The 22199-nt window shown below is 43.3% G+C and overlaps 2 protein-coding genes across 6 annotated transcripts in view; one reads left to right on the top strand and one right to left on the bottom strand.

The window, feature by feature from the left end:
* Window positions 1-22199, top strand: part of LOC309353598 (prostatic acid phosphatase-like) — a 220537-nt gene that overhangs the window by 103334 nt on the left and 95004 nt on the right. The window lies entirely within an intron of this gene.
* CPNE4 (copine 4) overlaps window positions 1-22199 on the bottom strand; it is a 271371-nt gene that overhangs the window by 235312 nt on the left and 13860 nt on the right. The window lies entirely within an intron of this gene.

Genomic DNA, 22199 nt, shown 5'->3' with positions numbered 1-22199 from the left:
CAGAGTGATTCGATGTAAGCCGTGCACAGCATATTTAAGATAAAATAAAGTGTGTGTTGAAGTGGCAACAGCACTCTTTAAACCCATCTATGCCCGTGGCTTAAGCTCATCCTCATCAGAAACAAAACTTAAATATGTCTAGCTACTTGCGTCCCCTTTCTTTCCTTGACTTGTATGGACAGAATGAAGACACGAGGCAACAAATACAGATTGAAATAGAACCACAACCGAGTACAAGTTTGATCAGCAACTTTTTGGCAGGCTTTTCAGTTCAGTGTCTTATCAAGATGGGAGCTGAGAGACAAGGAAGCCGAATCAGTACTCTTGCCCAAGAGACCACGCAGCCCCAACATTACTGCCATCTCACCTCTGACCCTCTTGGTAAGTGGCCATTGCTGTGGCTCAGTCCCATCGGGCAAGCCACTCCTTGTAAAGAGTGGTCTCATAACAATAAGCCAGAGTTTTACCATAGAATCACAGAAACGTGGAGTTGGAAGGGACCTCAAGAGTCATCTAGTCTAACCCACTGCAATGCAGGAATCCAAACCAAAGCATCCATGGCAGATGACCATCCAATCTCTGCTTAAAAGCCTCCAATGATAGAGAACCCACCACCTTCTGAGGGAGCCTGTTTCACTATCAGCCAGCTCTTCTTATCAGAAATGTTCTTCCTAATGTTTAGTCAGGATCTGCTATCAACATGCAGCATGCTGGTGCACGCTGTCCAATTGCTGCCACTTCATTCATTCTTTGGCTCAAGCAGGACAAACAAACCAGGAAGCCTTGGCCTCCATTACATCTTAACTTGTGACCATGGTTAGCTGCTCCATAACAATCCACAAATATGCCCAAAGCAAACTATGGCTTGTTGTTGCATGTGAATATGGAAATTAACTTGTTTAAGAATTTTAAGAATTATTGTCTAATTCTTTAGGAATTAGTCTTTAAGAATTATTGCCTAAGCTTGCTTGTTTCTCTTTTCCCTCCTCTTCCTATTTTCTTTTGTGTTATGTCTCTTTTGACTGGAAACTGTCTTCTTTTATTAACTTTATGTAAGTCCTTCTGGCAGGGACACGGGTGGCACTGTGGTCTAAACCACAGAGCCTAGGGCTTGCCGATCAGAAGGTTGGAGGTTCGAATTCCCACGACGGGGTGAGCTCCTGTTGCTTGGTCCCTGCTCCTGCCAACCTAGCAGCTCGAAAGCACATCAAAGTGCAAGTAGATAAATAGGTACCACTCCGGCGGGAAGGTAAAAGGCATTTCCGTGCGCTGCTCTGGTTTGCCAGAAGCAGCTTAGTCATGCTGGCCACATGACCCGGAAGCTGTATGCCAGCTCCCTTGGCCAAAAAAGCGAGATGAGCGCTGCAACCCCAGAGTCGTCCGTGACTGGACCTAACGGTCAGCGGTCCCTTTACCTTTGCTAAGTCCTTCTGGCAGTTTTTTTCAGCTGAAAGGCAGGTTAGAAATGCTTCCATGAATGAATGAACAAACAAATAATTGCCCGGCTGGCGAACGTTTCATAACCCAATTGTCTGCTATTGATTCCCATTTGCAAAGAATTAATACCATGCCTAAAAAGCATTGGCTGTGCCAACTTGGGCTGGTGGAAGTTGGGAATCCATCAACAGCTGGAGGGGCTCATGTTCCCCATTCTTGTCCTAAGCATTGAGCCATAAATCCAGACCATGATGACATGCTTGTACAATTCGCACACTAAGCAGGGTACAGACTTTTGCGAGTACTGAGAGGGTATCTATTGACTTTGAAAGCACACCTCATTTTTCTTTTATTCTTAGCATAAGCGCCTGCAGTCTTCAATAAGCCAATCGTCCCAAAGTCCCAACCAACAGGCAGCTTCATCAGAGGCAAAAGCAGCTCACTGCTTCTTCTTTTTCTGCCAGAAATAATCAGAGCACCATCATCATCACAAAACATTCACTTAAAAGCCCCTTGTTATACTGGATGGAAGAAATAAGGTTATAATGACCCAGGTAATTTAAAGTCCTATGCATGCCAAATTTGTGATTAACATTCTGCTTTTTTTTTTTAAGCCTCTGCTCATGCGGCCTGTGTGTTTTCAGTATTCTCCCCCTTCCAATTGTGATATACGGTCCATAGAGGATTATGTAATGCATCTCAGAAGTTGTGGTTCACTGAACACATTTCTATCCTCTGTGCTTTGAACTAGCTGCCTAATATAAATGGGCAAGTTAATTTTCCCTTAACGTAATAGAGTTGCACTTCTGACATTCTTCAGATGACACACTGATACCCTCACCAGGCTTGGTGATTTGTGACTTATGAACTTCCAAACAACACAGGGAGATGAGTTTCTCAGCAAGTCATCTACACACTGCGGAGGGGATCAGAATTAGAATCAGCCATTAACCATCCCCCTCACCTTCCTGAAAGGCCTGCTTTGAGAAGGGAGAAGAGTTGCTGGTCCAAGAGTCTTGCTCCATAAACAGTTCTGTGGAACTGATCCTCCCCAGAGACTTCACCAGAGTTTGCAGATTCCTGCTAGATCTCACCATGTGTGCATAAGGCCCCCTGGTGCGTTAGTTGGTCTCGCCCATCAGGTAGCACAAGAGATCTTTCCATGCCTAGTGCAGTGGCTAAGCTGTCTAAGAACAATGGGAATTGTAGTCCAAACCCCCAAGGCTCAAGAACACCGGCTTGGGAACTACTGTTTATATGCTGATTAAAAGACTTGTGATCTTTTGCCCAATATAAGTTAAAAAACTGCAGTTGGTGGGACAGCACCCTATTTGCCATTATAGATTATCTTCTTCAGTTGCTTCTTTATATTTCATAACAGCAACCCAGTCACAAAAGATGTTCTGTGGTAGAAAGAGTACTCATAATAGCTATGTTGGACTGGTTACATTCTCCACAGCTTTTCATTTCCCTCGGGGAGACACACAAAACTCTCTTTTCTCTTCCAGGATGTGCTAGAACAGGTATTATCTTGACAAGAATGTGTTGTGACATATATGGAAGACCAACAAACAAAAGTGTCAGATTTCAGATCTCTAATGATGTGTTTCTCACACTGATAGTGCATACACAAATTATTTTTCCCCTCAGCACCCGGGAGAAGATAGCTTTGGATCCTCGGAGTCTGAAGATGGCATCATGAATGCTTCAGACCGGAAAGATACTAGCAGTGTAGGGGCTCTTCTGGTGCTGGAACTTCTGAGGAGGCTGGGATCTCAAAGACTGGTCCAGATGGCATATTCTCCTCCTCTGAATCCATGGTCTTTTCCTCTGAAGATGAGGAGGTTGAGCTCTGGGTCATGGTAGGGCAGTGGAGAGAGTCCTACAGAAAGTGCCCTAGTCCACACCGCTCCAGAATGTTCATGTCTTGAGTTGCTGTTGATGTGAATCACTGCCAGAGTGAGAAAAAGATGTCACATACTTGTCATCAGCCCCACGAGACAGTGTGGGGAATTTTTCATGGGTTAGCATCTGCATAATAAGCCACATTGTATGCCTTCATTCTCCCATTTTTAGTTTCCTTCCTGTTGGAAGTGGTTTCTGTGGGGTGAGAAGAGTGGACAACTTGGCCCTCGCCAGTTACAGAATCAGAGAGTTAATTTCAAAGTTTATATGGGATATAAGGACTGGGGATTTAGACACCCTTGGGCATGATGGGGCGTGATTGTTTTTTGAAAAGTAGAGGAGGAAAACATTAAATTTTGTGTGCACAAGCCCTTAGTAGCAAATGTACTTTGTAACCTGACACCAACCTACTGTGGCAGATCTTTTCACTGAGGCCTCCAGGCAATTTCAGCAGACGGTACTTGCTGCTGAAATGCATCAAGGGTTGTAAACTGCAACATAGAACCAAGCATATTGTTCTTCGTCATTTATAGATCTGACTCAGAAGTACTGGTTGATGTGCCTTCATTAAGCTCCTCGTGGGACCCAGGTGTGAATGCCTAGACTGACATTTTATATTACAGTCTGAGAGCCAACTTGAATTTCCTCCAAACCCATTCAAACTGGGTCAAGGAAGCTGGTACTCCAGTTATGGGAGGTGCAGGCTGATACAACAGGTGGAGGAATAGCCACACTTTCCTATATGTTAGAAATGTGTGGTCCTCCATGTGTGGTTGGACACCAGCTCCTATCAGCCCCAGCCAACATAGCCAATTGTCAGGATGATGGCAGCTGTAGTCCAATAGCACATGGAGGGTCATAGGTCCCCTGTCCTTTCTATACATACTCAGCACAGGAGAGGAAAGGAAGACACATAGCTCAGAGAATCCCAAAATGGCAGCCATTCTCCTCAGCATCCAGGGAATCACCACCAAAGCCCAGTGATCAGGAACTCAGCCCTCATGGTGGACATGTAAATTAGCTAAAGACTTCTGGGGGGGGGGGGTGATATATAATGAAATGAAAAAAATGTATAAAAGGTCTTTTGTAAAAAGACCAGAAGCCTTTCTTCTAGGAATGATAGGGTCAGATGTCCCCAGAGATCAAAAGAACTTGTTTCTCTATGCAACTATGGGAGCCCAAATGCTATATGCTCAGAAATGGGGGAACAGTACCAACGAGCGAGGACGGGCAGATGAAACTGATGGAGTATGTAGAATTAGCAAACCTAGTAAAAGAATAAGAGAGCAGGAAGAAAGAGTTTACAAGGAAGATTGGAAAATGTTTGTAGAATATCTGAAGAATTATTGTGAACAGGTTAAAACATTGGAGTAACTTCAGCAGTATAATATGAGACAGAGGGGAAAATATGGAGTAATTAGAATATGCTGCAGTAATAGATAACTAAAATGAACTGTGGAAGGGGCGGGGAAGGGAAGTCAGTGATTAATGTTATGGTTGTATTGGTTAATGTATGAATGTGAAAAATTTGTAACAGAAAAAAATAAAAATAAAAAAGGAACTCAGCCTGCAATGCTTGCATGCAGCTGATGGATGAAAGCAGCCAACGAACTCGCGAGAACAGGGGCAGATCTCAGCAAGAGTGCTGCATGGGGCAAGGGCCCGACTCCTGCATTTTGGCCCGCGTGATCAACCCGTCCAGCACAATTTTGCCTGATATGTCAGGCCTGCCAAATACTATCCTGCCAGGCTTCATTGCCCCTCCTTCTCCTCGTCCCTCCTTCTCTCCCCCACCCCAATTGTCAGCCTGATATACGGTACCTTGGGAGCAGAACCCGTTCACAGGACCTGTCCAAATCGATCCAAGGCCTGATTAGGTGGCCAGATCCATTACTGAAACTGAGGCCACCAGTTGGCAAACATGTACATAAAATGTGCACATGTTAATATTTATGGATAGATGCACATTTAGAAAGAATTGCTAGTGGGTGGGATCCTGTATACCCTTTCCTTTTTCTTCTTGGATTTGTGTCATCTATAAAAGTTTTTTAAAGACATGCGGAATAGTTTAAAAAAAGAATTACTAAACTCTAAATAGAAACACAATCTATTTCAGGCAACAATTGTGACTTATAGTATCTGCAGTATATGGCTGTGCCCTGAATCATCACCAGCATCATTAATTTATATACCTTTTAATGCTAAAATAGGCTTCTGGGTGGTGTACTAAATGGTGTTTTTTTTTAAACCCAGTATGCTATCATTTAATTAGTTAAAAGGCCATTGATTGATTAGTCGATGAGTTTAAATTGATGGGTAGTGAAAATATTCCTGATATCTACCCCCACCCCCCAGCTCCTTTCATCAGGCAGCTTTTCTGTCTCCCTCTTAATTATCTTGCCCAACTCTCTTACTTTCTTGGCAAACGTCTGATTCCCAGCTCGATCTCCCTTCGCAACGTGCACTTGCAAAGATAAAGGCACAGTCCGGCTACTCCAATGTAATTGCAGCCACTCCACTTTCAGCTTGTCAAGCCTGAGATTCTAACCCGATTAATGGGAAAAGCAAAATGGGGATGCTTTGACATTTCCCAAAGGCATTGCCCTTTCATCGCAAATACTAATTGCCCAGTCACCTGTGTGCCACCAGCTTTTGCTGGCACAAGTCTCCCTGGTTCTATTAACTTAAGTAGAGCCAGGCCAAACCTGTGACAGAATCTGGAACAAATACCCAGTTTTGTTTTGTGTGGATAAAATCTTAACTCGCCAAAATTTTTTGAGTTTTCCCAATGATTTCACACATTTTTGCAAAATCTAAGCACAAATACATATCTCTAGAGGCCTCTTCTAAAACTGAATGTCAGAAATGTATACAACAATGTTTTGTTTAAATCAGTCGTCAACTTTGATGATCAACTTCAGACTCCATACAAGTGCCAGTAGTAGGATTTTCTCCCAGGTACACTGGCATATTATTTAAATTTTAAAAAATTAAAAAATTGCCCAGTAGCACCTTAGAGACCATGGGTAATATAATCTGAAGAAGTGTGCATGCACACGAAAGCTTACAACCAGAACAAACTTAGTTGGTCTCTAAGGTGCTACTGGACAATTTTTTAATTTTTAATTTATTTTGATTGCGTCAGATTAACATGGCTACCTACCTTAATCTGTCATATTATTTCATATAATTATCTACTGCTTAATACCAAAAACAGTCTCCAAGTGGTTTACAAAAAAGCAAAAAAAGGGGGGGGCAAACAATAACACTATAAAAATAGCCCATCTAAAAATATGACAGTAACATACAATACTGTACAGTGGCATAGTGTGGGTTGCTGGTTCCTGGGGCAGGGTAAATGCTGTGCCCCAGTAAAAACAGTAGCTCCAAAGCATATAAAGACAAATAAAATTTCAAGGAATTCAAACAAATTAAAAAAGGGGGGTTGATATTATTGGTCAGGGAAAGCCTGGGTAATATACCGTAATATCCAAAGCTACTCATGATTCCTGCTTCACATATGGATGAGGGAAGAGCATTCTGTAATACAGGGCAATAGCAGAAAATGCCTGGTTTTCGGTTACCAGCCTATAATATTCTGAAGGATGCAGCACCACAAGCAGAATTTCCCCCAGATTATCTTATTTTTGTCCTGTAGCTTTAAGTGGATTTTAAAAATAATTTTTAAACTGTTTATCCCATCTCTAGACCGAAGTGCCTGTGGAACCAGAAATGAATTTGATTTTCGGAGTTTAGCTGTTTCAGTTAGCATGAATGAGGCTGTTGCTATGGGCTTGCCTAACAAGAGAGAGGCTTTGAAAAGCACCTCTGCAATTTCAGGCACTAGGCGCTGCTGATTCTACAGGCGCCAGCATGAAGCCGTCGTAGTCAGGCTCTAATCCACAGAGCTACTTTCCTTCCCTAGCAGAGATGTCCCACGTTGCCTCTTATTATCCTAGTTCCATGCTGGGAGCGGAAAACTACAAATGGGGAAAGCTGCTACTGTCAGAAGTAAGGTGCAACATGGATCAAAGCCCTGAATCGTGGGAGTTTCAACAAGAGCCGGCTTTTCCAGAAAACTTTATCATTCCATGTACATTTGTTGGTCTGCTTCAATACTTATGAGTTGCTTTTCTGGAATCAAGGCAGCAACCACAATATAAACCAACAGAAACCCTACAATTCATTAAAAAATACACAGTAGTCCTCACTATCTCACATCTAGGGCACTTCCAGATCATTGCTATTTTCAGGCAGGATTCAATCATGTGCTGGCTAATTCAAGTTGTGCACTTATCGTTGGTTGGGAGGTCTTGTGCAACAAACCTGCCGTACCTGGAACTGGGTGTGGAGAGCTGAATGGGACACAGCTGTGGGCAGCCTGAGGAAGTACCATTCACCTTGGGCCTGCCCATCAAAAGCAGGTAACCAGCAGGGAATGCTTCAGCTCAGCCTTTGCACTGTTGACTAAACACCCCCTGCTGTGCAGATAATGGAGAAAGCTCATAAATTGTATACCTTCTGGCATCCTATTATGCTGGTGTAAACCCTGGTGCACCAGAAACCCAGAATAGCAGCAAATAAAATTCACTCATATGTCAGCAACTGATGAAACTTGTCAACCAGTTCTTCCAAAGTCTTCCTAAATTATAAAACTCCAAAATACAGGCCAAAAGAAAGAAGGTTTGGGAAGAGCAAGGCATACAATGGGCACCACCAGTGAAAAGGCCCTTCTCCGTGTAACTCCTGCCGTGTCATTTGATAGAGTAGCCATTCTTGACATGGAATGCTCTCTATTGGAGTCTCCAGGGCCAGTACAAAGACCATAAGAACGGAGAGCAGGGACCTTGAAGTTCCCAACAGCTGTTAAGCAAGCAAGCACACAGATTTTCTGTACATAGCTTAGAGATATTTTTAATATATTAGGTGGTGGTGGTTGGCATCCGTCTGTCTCAAGAGACAAAGGAGTATTATTCTGGGGGTGAAGTCAAACAGCTGTGTTATCAGCACTGATGCGCCAACCTGGGCAGTGTGCATTGAGATCCTGGGCTGCCCAAATAACAAGACACACACACATCTTCGGTCTCCCTCATATGGTCCAAAGGAAAGCAGAGCAATACATTTGGCACCAGTTAAGTGGAATAGAAATTAAATAATCACTGGTTCGTTTCCAGCTCAAAGGACATTGTGGTTTTTTTGTGCAGGGACACAGGTGGCGCTGTGGTCTAAACCACTGAGCCTTTGGGGCTTGCCGATTGGAAGGTCAGCGGTTTGAATCCCCGCGACTGGGTGAGCTCCCGTTGCTTGGTCCCAGCTCCTGCCAAGCTAGTAGTTCTAAAGCACGTCAGTGCAAGTAGATAAATAGATACCGCTATGACGGTAAGGTAAACGATGTTTCCGTGAGCTGCTCTGGTTCGCCAGAAGCGGCTTAGTCATGCTGGCCACATGACCCAGAAAAAACTATCTCAGACAAACATCAGCTCCCTTGGCCAGTAAAGTGAGATGAGCGCCGCAACCCCAGAGTCATTCGCGACTGGACTTAACTGTCAGGGGTCCTTTACCTATACCTTTTAATCAGTCAAAAAAAGCCCACTTTCCCCCAAATATAGGACTTTTGTGATAAGGAAATTGATGGGGAAATCCACTGGAAGATGTAGGATAACACGTGCTTTAATACAATGTATTCTAACCTCACCACAAACAAATGAGAATTAACGCTTATTGAATAGCCAAATGTGGTCTAACCTTCCTGAAAACTAATCGGTATGAATACTCCGTAAACAGGTTACAAGTCACTCTCTGTTGTTGATAACAGGTCATTCAAGGTGCTGTATTTAGCTTCATGGTGTGACTCTCAACTGAGGACTCATCCCCACTTCCACTCATCCCATGCCTAGAAAACACAGGGCAGAACGGTTTTCTGTTTGTCTCATGCTTTCGAGGCACGAGTCTGAGTGGTTTTGCCTTTGCGCCAACTCTTCCCCCGGAAAATGCTCTATTTAGCGATAGAACAAACAGCAATTATGGTTTAGATTCAGTGCTAAAGATCGGCTTTCCCGGGAGGAAAGCGCTGGGACAAACCGGTTTGGATAAGTCCGAAGAGAGCCTTCAAAATGGGAGAGTGAGATCTACTGCATAGATGTAAAACCAGAAAAAGCAAAAAGAGGGTAGTAGAGGACAGAACCTCTTTTCCTTAAAATCAGATGATGGAAGTCTTCTTGCTCAGCCTCAACCTCCAGCATCAGATGCAATTAGAGTTCTTTTCTGTAGCTTTGCAGTCTCACTAGGGAATTACAAGCAAGAGATTTTGGAGACTGCAAATAAGCAAAAAAGTATGAAGCCGTTTCCCCTCAAATTAACTATTCATTTCACCACCGAGTTATAAATTAAGCCAGCAGCATTTGAACATTAGTAACACAGAACAAGATAGTATTCAGCCAGCTTTATTTGGGTTGACTAATAAACCTGTGAGTGAACTTATAGAAGTAAGTCACTTTCTAGAGTGGGTGATTTGCTTTTGGCACCAGATTATCTTATTTTATTTATCATTACATTTCTATCCCACCTTTCTTCCAAGGATCTCAGTGTGGGACACCATCGTTCTTCCCATCCCCCTCTCATCTTCACAACTACTCTGTGAGGTAGGTTAGGCTGAGAGACAGTGACTGGCCCATGGTCACCTGGTGAATGATGGCTGAGTGTGATATGAATCCTGGCCTCCCAACACACTAATCACTACACCATTCTGGCTCTCATAAATTCAAAAACAACCACACAAATGGTCATTGGACCATGGGAACATGCCCTATACTGAGTCAAATCATTGGTCCATCTAGCTGAGCATTGTCAGCCCTGTTTTCAGGCAGGAGTCTCTTCTAGCTGCACATGGAGATGCCAGAGATCGAATCTGGGACCTTCTGAATGCAAAGCAAATTCTCTACTCCTGAGGAATCAGTTGGAGTTATGTAAGTCTTTGTTGAGTATACAGTATACAGAGACAGTTCTAGAGTTGATCCCGCATAGTATGAATTCAGTTTTTTGATTAGTAGTGAAAGGTGGAATCTCAAGCCAGTGGCGTAGCTGTTAGAATTCCTGCTCCAGGATTGCAGTCATGGGATTTTTGTCTATCACAGGACGGTGTATATTTTGACAGAGTGGGAAGCGACGGAGACAGGATGTTTGTGTTACTGTGTTCCTGAAGTGAGACTATTGTCCTTAGTTTTTTCTCTTTGCTGTCTGATGCTAGAGAGAGAGGGAGCCATGTTGCAGTGCTCCGTGTGTGTTTATATGTAAATAAAGTAGATTAGCCAAAATGCTGAGTTGCTGAGGTCTGTTACCCAAGCTGCGAAGACTCTGTGGATCCCTAAGTGTGCCGATGTCTGTTGGCATCAGTCGCTGTGATGCTCGGGCTGAAGAAAGCTTTTGAAGCTCCTGAACGATCAACCAGGAAGGAGGGAACATGCCAATCGGGCATGTGTCTCTGCCAGGGTCCTACTTGAGAGTAGGACGAGCTCCTGACAGTAGCATGGGGTGCCAGGATCCACAGATTCCTGAGGTGGCAGACCCAGGTGCCCTCACAACAGGCTCCCTACTCAAGGCTGGAGCTGCGAGGAGGTAAGCCATGCCGAGGCTGAACCTTCAGGGCTGGGGCAGCGGCACCTTCTCCTCCTCCTCTCGGCTGGCAAAGGGACGTCTTTATACACCCCGCCTCTGGGGCCAGCCGAGAGGAAAGGGGGGGTGTCCACTGAGGAGGGAGGAAGAAGAAGGCGGGAAAGCACTGCCAGAGCCACCGGCATTGCCCAGAGTGCCTCGCTGCAAGGACAGGAGGGCGAGGCAACACAGCTTCTCTCCTGGTTTCACGTTTCTCTGCCTTATCTCTGCTCCCAGGTTGGGGCTAGTTAGGAAGAAGAGACTCCCTTGATTAGATGCTGGCCAGCAAAGATGCTGACCATTGCCCAGTCCACCAAGGGTTGCAACACTTGCCCCGCCCTGGGTGCCGGAAACCCACGCTACGCCCCTGCCTCAAGCTGCTGTGCTGTGTAAGGTGCCATTTCAAGGGGGGAGTTTATTAAGATAGAGAGCAAAGATACCAATAGGCTGCCTACTTAGTTGCTAGGAGTGACTTATCTGTTGGAATTCAGTAGGAACTCATTGATTTGATTTGGCTCCTCTCCTCTTCTTGGCTGTTCTGCTCGGTGTCCTTGATTCTCCTTATCAGCCTTGACGTCTCATGAATGAACGAGCCAATATTGTTCTGACTTTGCCATGAATTGTTAGCAATCCAAAGAGATGCTCACTGTTCATAATGTTGGTAGAGAATACAGAAAATACCAAAATGAGTGCATACAGACGTTTTTGCATCTCTCAAAGTTGCTCCCGTCAGTCAGCATAGAGCCAGGATGCATGGCTGACTTTATGCAGCAAAACCTGAACCAAATGATACCTGAACACACTGCCGGTGCTATAACAATCTGAAAGAAGCAAAAACCTCCCAGCACAAAGCCTGCTGCTTGAATTCAAGAGAACACAAGCTGAAAGCCACACAACAGCAAGGAAATTGAAGCTTGCTTCTGAGAATCTCAAGTTCAATGCTCACTTTTGCTATTACTAATGGAGCCATCAGCATCTTAAAAAGCAGAGACATCACCTTGCCAACAAAGGTCCGTATAGTTAAAGCTATGGTTTTCCCAGTAGTGATGTATGGAAGTGAGAGCTGCACCATCAAGAAGGCTGATCACCGAAGAATTGATGCTTTTGAATTATGGTGCTGGAGGAGACTCTTGAGAGTCCCATGGACTGCAAGAAGATCAAACCTATTCATTCTGAAGGAAATCAGCCCTGAGTGCTCACTGGAAGGACAGATCCTGAAGCTGAGGCTCCAATACTTTGGCCACCTCATGAGAAGAGAAGACTCCCTGGAAAAGACCCTGATGCTGGGAAAGATGGAGGGCTACCAGCATGAGTTTGACCAAACTGCAGGAGGCAGTGGAAGACAGGAGTGCCTGGCGTGCTCTGGTCCATGGGGTCACGAAGAGTCGGACACGACTAAATGACTAAACAACACAATGGAGCCATGATCCAAACCAGCCATCTTACTAGTTTCTTCTATGCTGAACTTCTTGTCATTTCTGAACAGTAGTCCACCTCCTTCCAGCTCCTCTTGTAGCATTGCAAACAGATCTTTAAACCCAGGGGGAGGTAAAATATTTGGGCAAACCTCCCTCTGCCTTAATTCCCCCATCAGTAAAATGGGAAGAGCAACCTACACTTCTTGAGTAGTATTCACAGAACTGAGAAAAGGTCTGCCACCCACTGACCAGACCCAGAACTGCTTGCCTTCCACAAATTTGCTCTTATCACATGTTTTCACCCAACTTCATGGGGGAGATGCGGGAACCTCATCATTCCATCCTGAGCTCCTTCAGAAAAGGCAGTATTTTTTTAAAAAAAAAAAGTTCAACCAGTTGCTCCCTAAAGTTATGCTCATTTTAGGATAAAATATTTTCAGAAATCTGTACACTGAGATATAATGCCTATTTAATTAGGTATTAAAACGTGGATTTTCATATGACCTTTTTAAAAAATAAAAAAACCAACAGATTAATGCAGAAATGAGATAGAGCAAACCTATGAATGAACAAGCATGCAATTGATGGATCCATCCATTCCTACCAGGCTGCTCCATCTGGGAAGAGGTAATGACTTGATTTATGTACATTTGCTAGGACACTGCAATATAAGTGGTAGCTAATAATAGATCCTGGTTTTTCAAGAACCTCACTCAAAATATAATGGTTTGTTCTTATTAGGGGGCTCGGTCTCCTTTTTCTTATTAGGGGGCTCTGTCTCCTTTCCAATTCCATCCAAACTGTGTCTCTCACATGCTTGCATTTTCTTTGGAAATAAATAATATGATTGAACTTGGTCAGTGTGTGAGGAAAACACAGCTTTGCCCTTTCCCTGTGCTTGCACAATGCTTCGCACAATGGGGTTCAAGGTGCTGCCGGAAAAAACCATAATGAATGTTTCATGATGAAGTATTCTTCCTGCCAGATGGCAAAGACATTGCAAAAGGGAGCCCATAAGGCAGATTTTCATATCAAGGTCCAGTTTATCATATTTAATTTCCCAAGTAAATTGGGATTTGACCCACAGAGGCTTTAAAAGGGGGGGGAAAAAGAATTTCAGTGTTTTTAATTAAGCTTTGTTTCACATTCTGTTTGCAACTTCACCTGTAAATGGTCTAATTGCTTCTTGCAAACTCTCATAGGTGGATTTTCTAAAGGATATCATCTCTGCGATTATATTTGTTCCCAAGGCTTTCCAAGTTTATCTTTTAAATAATGGTTTAAATTATTCCCCTCCAAATGAAACAGTGTCTATGAACTGAGGCACCTGTTGTATATTCTCCTTAGCAATATGGGAAGTGGTATTTCTGGTTGGCTGATTCATGCAATATATTTCCTGCACAAGGCTCCTTTCCTTCATTCATTTCGCATTTCATAGAATGCTGTTCAAACTGGGTCAAAACTCAATTAAGATTGGTCTGTGTTCATAGGCCAATGTGCCGGTGTATGTCTGTTGCCTCTTCAGGGTTACGGATGTCTGCAGCAAATTTTTATATTATCACACACCCAAATCCCCAACTTTTTTCATAGAATTGTAGAGTAAATCACCAACTCTCTGCTCAGTGCTGAAAATCCAAAGATAAAACCCAGAGCATTCTCAATACTCTCTATTAATCCAAAGGCAGGTCTGGATTAAATGGTCTGGATTAAGCCTTAGTCTCTGAAAATCCAGAGCATCTCCAATAGTCTCTGATTGAAAACCTCCAGGGAGAGTTTCACTGTCTAACTTTTTCTTACCATTATGAAGTTGCTCCTAAAAGTCGCTCCAAAAATTTACCTTCCTGTAATTTAAGCACTTGAGACCAAGCCCTGACTTGTGGGCTGTTATGGGACAGCCCTTCAGATATCTGTACAATATACCCCTTCAGTCTGCTCTTCTCCAGGCAAAACTTACCCAGTTTCTTCAATGTTTCCTGCTACAACTTGTTTTCCATACTGCTCGGCCATCCTTGGAACTTATTCCAGATTGTCTACAATATTCTTTGAAAGCTGTCCTTCAGGTAAGGTCTAGCTCATGGGTAGGCAAACTAAGGCCTGGGGGCCAGATCCAGTTCAATCTCCTTCTAAATCTGGCCCGTGGACAGTCCGGGAATCAGCATGTTTTTACATGAGTAGAATGTGTCCTTTTATTTAAAATGCATCTCTGGGTTATTTGTGGGGCCTGCGTGGTGTTTTTACATGAGTAGAAAGTGTGCAAGGAAATCAGCCCTGAGTGCTCACTGGAAGGACAGATCATGAAGCTGAGGCTCCAGTACTTTGGCCACCTTCTGAGAAGAGAAGACTCCCTGGAAAAAACCCTGATGTTGGGAAAGGTTGAGGGCACAAGGAGAAGGGGACGACAAAGGACGAGATGGTTGGACAGTGTTCTTGAAGCTACAAACATGAGTTTGACCAAACTGCGGGAGGCAGGGGAAGACAGGAGTGCCTGGCGTGCTCTGGTCCATGGGGTCACAAAGAGTCGGACATGACTAAACAACAACAACAGAATATGTGCTTTTATTTAAAATGCATCTCTGGGTTATTTGTGGGGCATAGGAATTTGTCCTTTCCCACCCAAAAAATATAGTCCGGCCCCCCACAAGGTGTGAGCCAGCCCCCTGCTTAAAAAGTTTGCTGGCCCCTGGTCTAACTAGAGGCCCATCTGCACTGTACATTCAAAGCAGAATTGTACCACTTTGAACAGTCAGGGCTTTCCCTCAAAGAATCCTGGGAAGTGTAGTTTGCTAAGGGTGCTGAGAGTTGTTAGGAGACTCCCTATTCCCCTCACAGAACTACAATTCCCAGAGTGGTTAACAGTAGATCCCTCTTCCCAGTAAGTTCTGGGAATTGTAGCTCTGCGAGGGGAGGGGGCAGCACATTAGCTCTCATTGTAGAAGCAGGAGGAGAATCCCAATTTCTCCCCAACTGAAAAACAATAAAAAATAGTAAAATGGCTTATTAGCCACAGTTTGGGAACCCAATTGTGTCACCAGATTAGTAATGTTGACCTGAGTTGGGGAGGATGGGTTTCTTTGAAGGAAATAAGACTATTTGTGGATAAAATACCACCTACGGTGAAAATATAACAAGCTCTGATGATGACTGACATTTCTGAGGCAGCGAAAGCTCTTCTTGGAATGTCAGTGCAACAAGGAAACCGATAGCAACAGCATGAAATAAGAAGGCTGATTACATGTCAGTTTTGAACGCCACATTTCATTTTGCTATTTAAATAGTGGGCTGGATCAGTCCTCCAAAAGTCATCAAAAGTTTAGGCAAGAGTGACTGTGCTAATACTTCATTCTGACAATATTTTTATAGCATAATGTAATTTAGCACCATGGCTGCTGCATGGTATCCTACAGCCTGGGGGGCTGTCAATACTCCCGGGAAGGCAATTAACCCCATACATTTACCTCTGTTACTGCTAATGATACAATGAAGATTGGGACATTACAGCTATCCAGCAATGGAGCTCACAAACCAATGCCAGCCTTTGCTTTCTTGCTATGACAGGAGAAGGTAGCCTACATGCTTGGCCAACATGACACGCAGGTAAAGTCAGAGGAAGCATATTGCTCCTTTGGAGCTCCAGATCTGAACCAACGTGTACAAATGTTCTGGACCTCATAACAAAGAGCTTTCAATAGCCTTCAGAACTATAATGCCATTGCTGGCATCTGATAAAGAGCAAAAGAGATGGTTTTCCATCCATGATGCAAGTGTTCTAGCTTAGATGCCGAGAAATTTTGATTTAGGTCCAGGTCCATTTCAGTACACCTCTTCTTTAAGGGCATCACTTCACTAAGCAAAGTCAAAGCAGATAATAGAATAATAGAATTGTAGAGTTGGAAGGGACCCCAAGGATCATGTAGTCCAACCCCCTGCATTGTAGGAATAGGAGTAGAATAATTTGACACGCACCATGTGTCTGTTTTTAATTGGTTAATATCCTTCCTATATTCAGGGTATAGGATCCTAAGGGAATTATACTCAGCCATTTCAGAATTACCCTCAGTTAGGGATGGGGCACAAACTTGCTTTGATTTGTATCTTAATATGAGCTTCCCTGATTTGTAGTTGCCCAAACACATTTTGATATACATTTTAATAATTGTGCCATGAGAAACTGCTCAAGGGCACTTTGCAGATGAAAATACTTTGCATCACAGTGCTAGTCTATATTGCTCCCAAAACAAGACTTGAACCAAAATGGACTTTTCCCAAATTCTGGAAGGCTGTTCCTCTATTTATTTTTTAAAAACTGTCCAAAATGTGTGTATCAGGGGAGGGCGTGTCTATAAATGCATATATTAGCCAAAAGAGCATACGGGAATGCATTTTATTAAGGGAAATTGCTTGCAACAATGTGCATATCAGGAGACAAGGACACTAAAAATGCAGATGACTTTTCATGAGGACTTACTGAAAAAGAATCGCAACTTGATGTGCAAATGTGATGAGCTTGAAGTCGAGCAACTGAGAAAAAACAGAGTTGACAGATTTATCCATCTCTACCCTCAGTGGACTGCCAATCACATTAAAGACATACCATATGCCTACTCTTCAGTTATTTTTCCCTTCTGGAGGGAGAAGGGAACTCGGATTCATCCACAAATTACTCTACATGGATCTGAGAACATTTGCACCAACTTTCATATATATATTATTTTGAAGTGAAGGGGTTAAGGAAGCTTTCGTATGAACCAGTACGATTTTATTTCTAGGGCTGTATGCCCAGTTGGACTCAGTTCATAGCTCAGACATATCCCACTATTTACTATTTACTTGCAACGTAGGTCTTCATTAAGGGAGTCTGATGCAGCAGAACCGGAATGCTATAGTGGGCTTCCCCTAGGAATCCAGTTGGCCACTGTGAGAGCAGAACGATGTGCAAAAGACAGAATGGCATGCGCCACAGATAAAATGTCAGAGCATTAAGCACGACTAACCCAAAATTAACATTTCTAAAATGCTCGCTGAAATCAAAACGTCTTCACAGCACGCCAAAATCCGCACAGTGTTGGCATCTGCCTCACCGCTGCTGGGAGAGTGTTTCATAATGCAAGGACTACTGTGCTGGATACTCTCTTCTGACTACAGAGAGGTTTGGTGTAACATTCATGTTTTACTGAGCGGTATATGTTCTGTTCAGATGCCATTTTTTTCTAATTCTGGAGATTTCCTATAGCTCACGTGTCAATGAACTTCAGAGGTATACTATTAAAGTCTGCTATTTCTACACACACAAATGCCTGCACACCCCAAGACTCCAGCAGTTATGAGTTTGTTGAACAAGAGCATCATTTGAATATACAGAAAGCTATTGACAGGCTGCCACCAAGTGGCAACAACATGAACTTTGCTTTTCTCACCACCATCATCATCATTAAGAACTGGTTGAGGTGGAACAATTCCAAACCACCCTTTTGAAATAAGATTTCATTTGTAGGATTCTTGCCAAGATACTATGAAATCAGTTGAGCAGAACCAAAATCCAGGTCACAGGCTAGGTATAAAAATGTCCCCCAGGACTGAAGTTTCCCAACCCTTTGAAAGGTAAGGCTTAGTTATTTTATTTTTTATTTTTTGAATGATTCCACCAGGCCCCTTGTAATTTGAGCATCACTACACAAGCCAGCTTGATACAAAGAAACAAAGAAAACCATTGACTCTATATGTATATATATATATATGTATGTAGCCAACTGCTGCCCTTTTATATATATTTCAAGGCCTTTATATGTTATTTTCTCTTTTATGGTTTTATTCGCATAATGCCTAATAAAGGTTTGATAAGTAAGTAAGTAAGATACTGGAATCAACTGGAAAGCTTTCATTGTCAGCCAAGGCACCATGCAAGCATCACACAACTCACAAGGAGCTCTGGGATCAAGCAATATGTCACCTGCCTATTCAACGTATTTGTGATGAGAAAGCATATCCAGATCTGAATCTATTCATGAAGCTGTCAGAGCCGGGCAGGGAAAGGCTAAGTAGATTATTTACTATGCATAATTATCTAAGATCTAATTAAAATGCCTTCTCCTTCTCTATTGTATTGAGGCCCTTTAACGGAATATAAACAACATTATACCAGTAGTTGGGATTCAGGTAGTTTGGATGCATTCAGACATCCAAGGGCCTCACACCATCTCTCACCTAGGGTAGTTGTCGAGCCGGCAGTAAACACCGTGCAAGTTGGAGCTAAACTCTTTATTAGCAAGTACAAACTTGGTGGAATGTCAGGCCTAAGGAGCACAGCAGCTCATTCCCCATGGATTAGTTGCCAAGATGGAAAGCTCCCACCTCCCCACATCCATCTAAGTTCCCTCTTCTCCAGGGCTTTCCCCCAAGTAATCAGAGAGTGTGCCTGCCTGGTGCCCACCTCTCTGCCCTTTTCATGCCACTTCTGGTTCTGAGAAACCAAAGGGGAGGGAGGTCACCAACCAGACCCATCTCTGCCTCTTGGCCTCCCTCCTCTTCTGCTTCTGATTCTGATTCTGAACATCTCTCTGCCACAGACTCTTCCTGCTCACTAAACCCTGTCACCTCTCCAGCTTCTGACATATCCTCTTCCCCCTCTGACCGCCCATCGTTTCCCACCACCAATTCCCAGGCTCTGAGCCTTCTTCTGTTGGTGGTTCCCCAGTTGGTTCCTCCCACCATTCCTCTGTGTCCAACCAGTCCGTGTCAGTAATGCAGACACTCCACCCTGGTTCTCATCCAGAAGGGCCTTCTGCCCACAGTTATCATGGGCTCTTACACCCCAGATGGTGGCCAGTAGCGTTCCTTCCGCATTCCCCCCACCAATCAAGATATATTCATCCAGGCCAGGGGGCAGGGTAAAACAAAGCCTATGGGATTAGTGTCCATGCCCACATGGGAACCCCCCAATCCCATGGAGACCCAACCATCACCACCACCACCCCATGTATATATATGAGATGCATGCAGCAACCAAAAGGTTCACTTTGAATCTGTATTTGTGGCTTTTGGAATCTGCTCTCTCTTGTTCTAATTCCATTTGTACTTCTGGTGAGGCATCTAATCATAAGCCTGCATTTTATCAAAGCTTATATATATTCAGGGCCTGTATATATTAAAAGGAGAGCTTAAAGATTTTCAAATGTTTCATGCCAGGCAAAAGACCAGCTGCTTAGAGAACCTTGGCAATTCCTCCTAGACAAGGGGCCCCCCTGATTTACAGCAGAAGAATAAACAATTCTCAAAGTCGTAAAAGAGGAAATTACAGACTAAGAGCGAGGACACTGAACCTGCATGTTACAGAAGATAAAAAAGGCTGAGAAAACACAATTAGGAATGGGCAAATAGTAAAATAATACCATGGGCCTCCCATTAAAATGAGCCAGATCTTCTTCCTAAGGTTGAAAGGCCAAGAGCAGTGAAAAAGGCAACTGGCTTGGCTGGAAGAATGAGAGCATTTTTGGGAAATCTTTTAAAGCTGTTTCTTTCTTAAACTGAGAGAGTTAAAGGGTAATAAATGCTGGGAAGAGCTAATGGGAGAAGCATCTAGCTGGCTGGGAAAGGAGGGGTGAAAGGAGGGGTGTAAACTGAAGAGGTTTCTTTTGAAGCTGTTTTTTACTGAGTTCCTTTTTACTTTACAAAGGTTTAATTCTTTTAAAAGGCTACCTATGATAATGTATGAAATATATTAGCTTAAATATATTGGCTTAAATGTAATTATGCAAAGGATTTAAGAAATGCTAGATTCTTAGAGTCATATTGCAATAGGAGACCAGAGGGGCAAATGAGCCCAGCCCCCTGCCAGACAGGAGACGCCATCGAGCACTCCTGATATATAGTTGTCAGGCATTTGTTTAGAAACCTTCAATGAAGGAGATCTTTCAATGTTGATGTGAACTCAAGATCCTTGACATCTGTTGAAGATAAAAATTTAAGATTAACCATTTGTTTTAGAAGGCAATAGGGCAAGGAGGGCGAGAGGTGAGCTGGTAATTAAGATTCCTTGTTGAGACACATGTAAGATATATTACTACTTATTTGTCATTTATAGATGTAACAATATATAGCTCTTTGTGTTCCATATAAGGACAGGAGGATATGGGTGTATCTATTGTGATTGGTTCTAGCAAACAACCAATAGGAATTTCAACCAGGCTGATTGGACAGAGGCAGCCACAGGAGGAGCAAAGGGGGCTGGATTAAGGGAATATAAGTGCTGGCCAGAATGGCAGGAGGCCAGGCCAGAGCTTGGTAACCATATACCACTGAGCCTCTCATTTATTTGTCTGACAAATAAATTATTATTTTAATTTCTCTATTGCTGCGTTGAATATTTCATTCCAGCTAAGCGTTAACCACAAGCAGAAGGTGCTACACTGGCACCTTTCACCTTGTGATAAGAAACAAGAGAGGAGTTTGTGGCGAGTTCCGGCACCTCTTTTTCTAGAAAAATACCACTGGGTATAACTATTTTCCTTTTCACATATATGGATGATGTTTTTCAGGCAAAGGATCCCCTCAAGAATGGATTAAGTCTGCAAGTGTCAGCCAGCTCCATCCAACAGTTTTTATACAGGGAACCTTTTAAGTTTTGTTCTGTTCTCAAAGAAGAGGTTTCTAGCTTCTTCTTTTTTGTCTGCCAGAAGTGGTTACAAATTGTCAGCATGGTCACCCCTTCTGAGAGGTTGGAACCTGTCAAATTTCAGAAAGATAGGTGCTGTAGTTCTCCCACAAGAGCAGACTTTACCATTTTGGGTAGGTAAATAGAAATCACATTCCCTCCCTAGCGCTCTCTCTCTCTCTCTCTCTCTCTCTCTCTCTCTCTCTCTCTCTCTCTCTCTCTGTGTGTGTGTGTGTGTGTGTGTGTGTGTGTGTGTGTGTGTGAGAGAGAGAGAGAGAGAGAGAGAGAGAGAGAACTGATCAGTTTGAAAACTAGGAACATGGGGGAGTGGCCCCCGAGCTTTCTGAAGGCAATCCTATATAGGGAAGTTTTTTTTAAATGTTTAATGTTTTATTATGTTTTTATATATGTCGGAAGCTGCCCAGAGTGACTGGGGCAACCTAGTAAGATGTGTTGGTTATAAATAGTAAAATTATCATTATGGAATGGGATGTCCCTATTTTCATCTGAGAAATGTTGGAGGTATGCCTTTTCGGTGGTGCCACCCTCCCTGTGGAATGCACCTCCCAGCAGATGTCAAGGAGATAAATAACTATACAACTTTTAGTGGACATTTGAAGGCAGCCGTGTATTGGGAGGTTTTTCATGTTTGCTGTTGTATCCTGTTTTTGTATGTGTTGGAAGCCGCTCAGAGTGGCTGGGTCAACCCAGCCAGATGGATGGAGTATAAATAATAAAATTGTTGTTGTTGCTGCTGCTGCTGCTGCTGCTGTGGTGTTTTGAGGGGAATCAATGCAAAGGGTTCCCCAGTCTTCTGACCTAAATGTTCTCACACTGCCCACAATCTTTAAATGGCAATGCGTATTATTTCGTTGCCAGATTGAGGGGCCCTTCTGCTCGTGTTTTTTGGGGGGACCCTGTATATCGGTCCCCAAGTCCTGCCTTCTTGCACCACTGGTTTCCCCCCTCCAAATGGCTATAATACATCAGCCTACATATTGAATGAAGGCTGTCTGAAAAACCTCCTGGATTATAGTGTGCTGCAAACAAAAGGACTGGCAGATTCTTTGACAACATTGTGCAGTGTAAAGATTGCCCAGTGACAGTCCGGTTGGAAACAATTCCACAGATATAAAAATAGA

This window comes from Podarcis melisellensis, assembly GCF_964234715.1.
Source record: "Podarcis melisellensis genome assembly, chromosome: 12".
Taxonomy (NCBI): Eukaryota; Metazoa; Chordata; class Lepidosauria; order Squamata; family Lacertidae; genus Podarcis; species Podarcis melisellensis.
The sequence above is the reverse complement of the archived record's forward strand: the minus strand, read 5'-3'. Positions and strand labels throughout refer to the sequence as shown.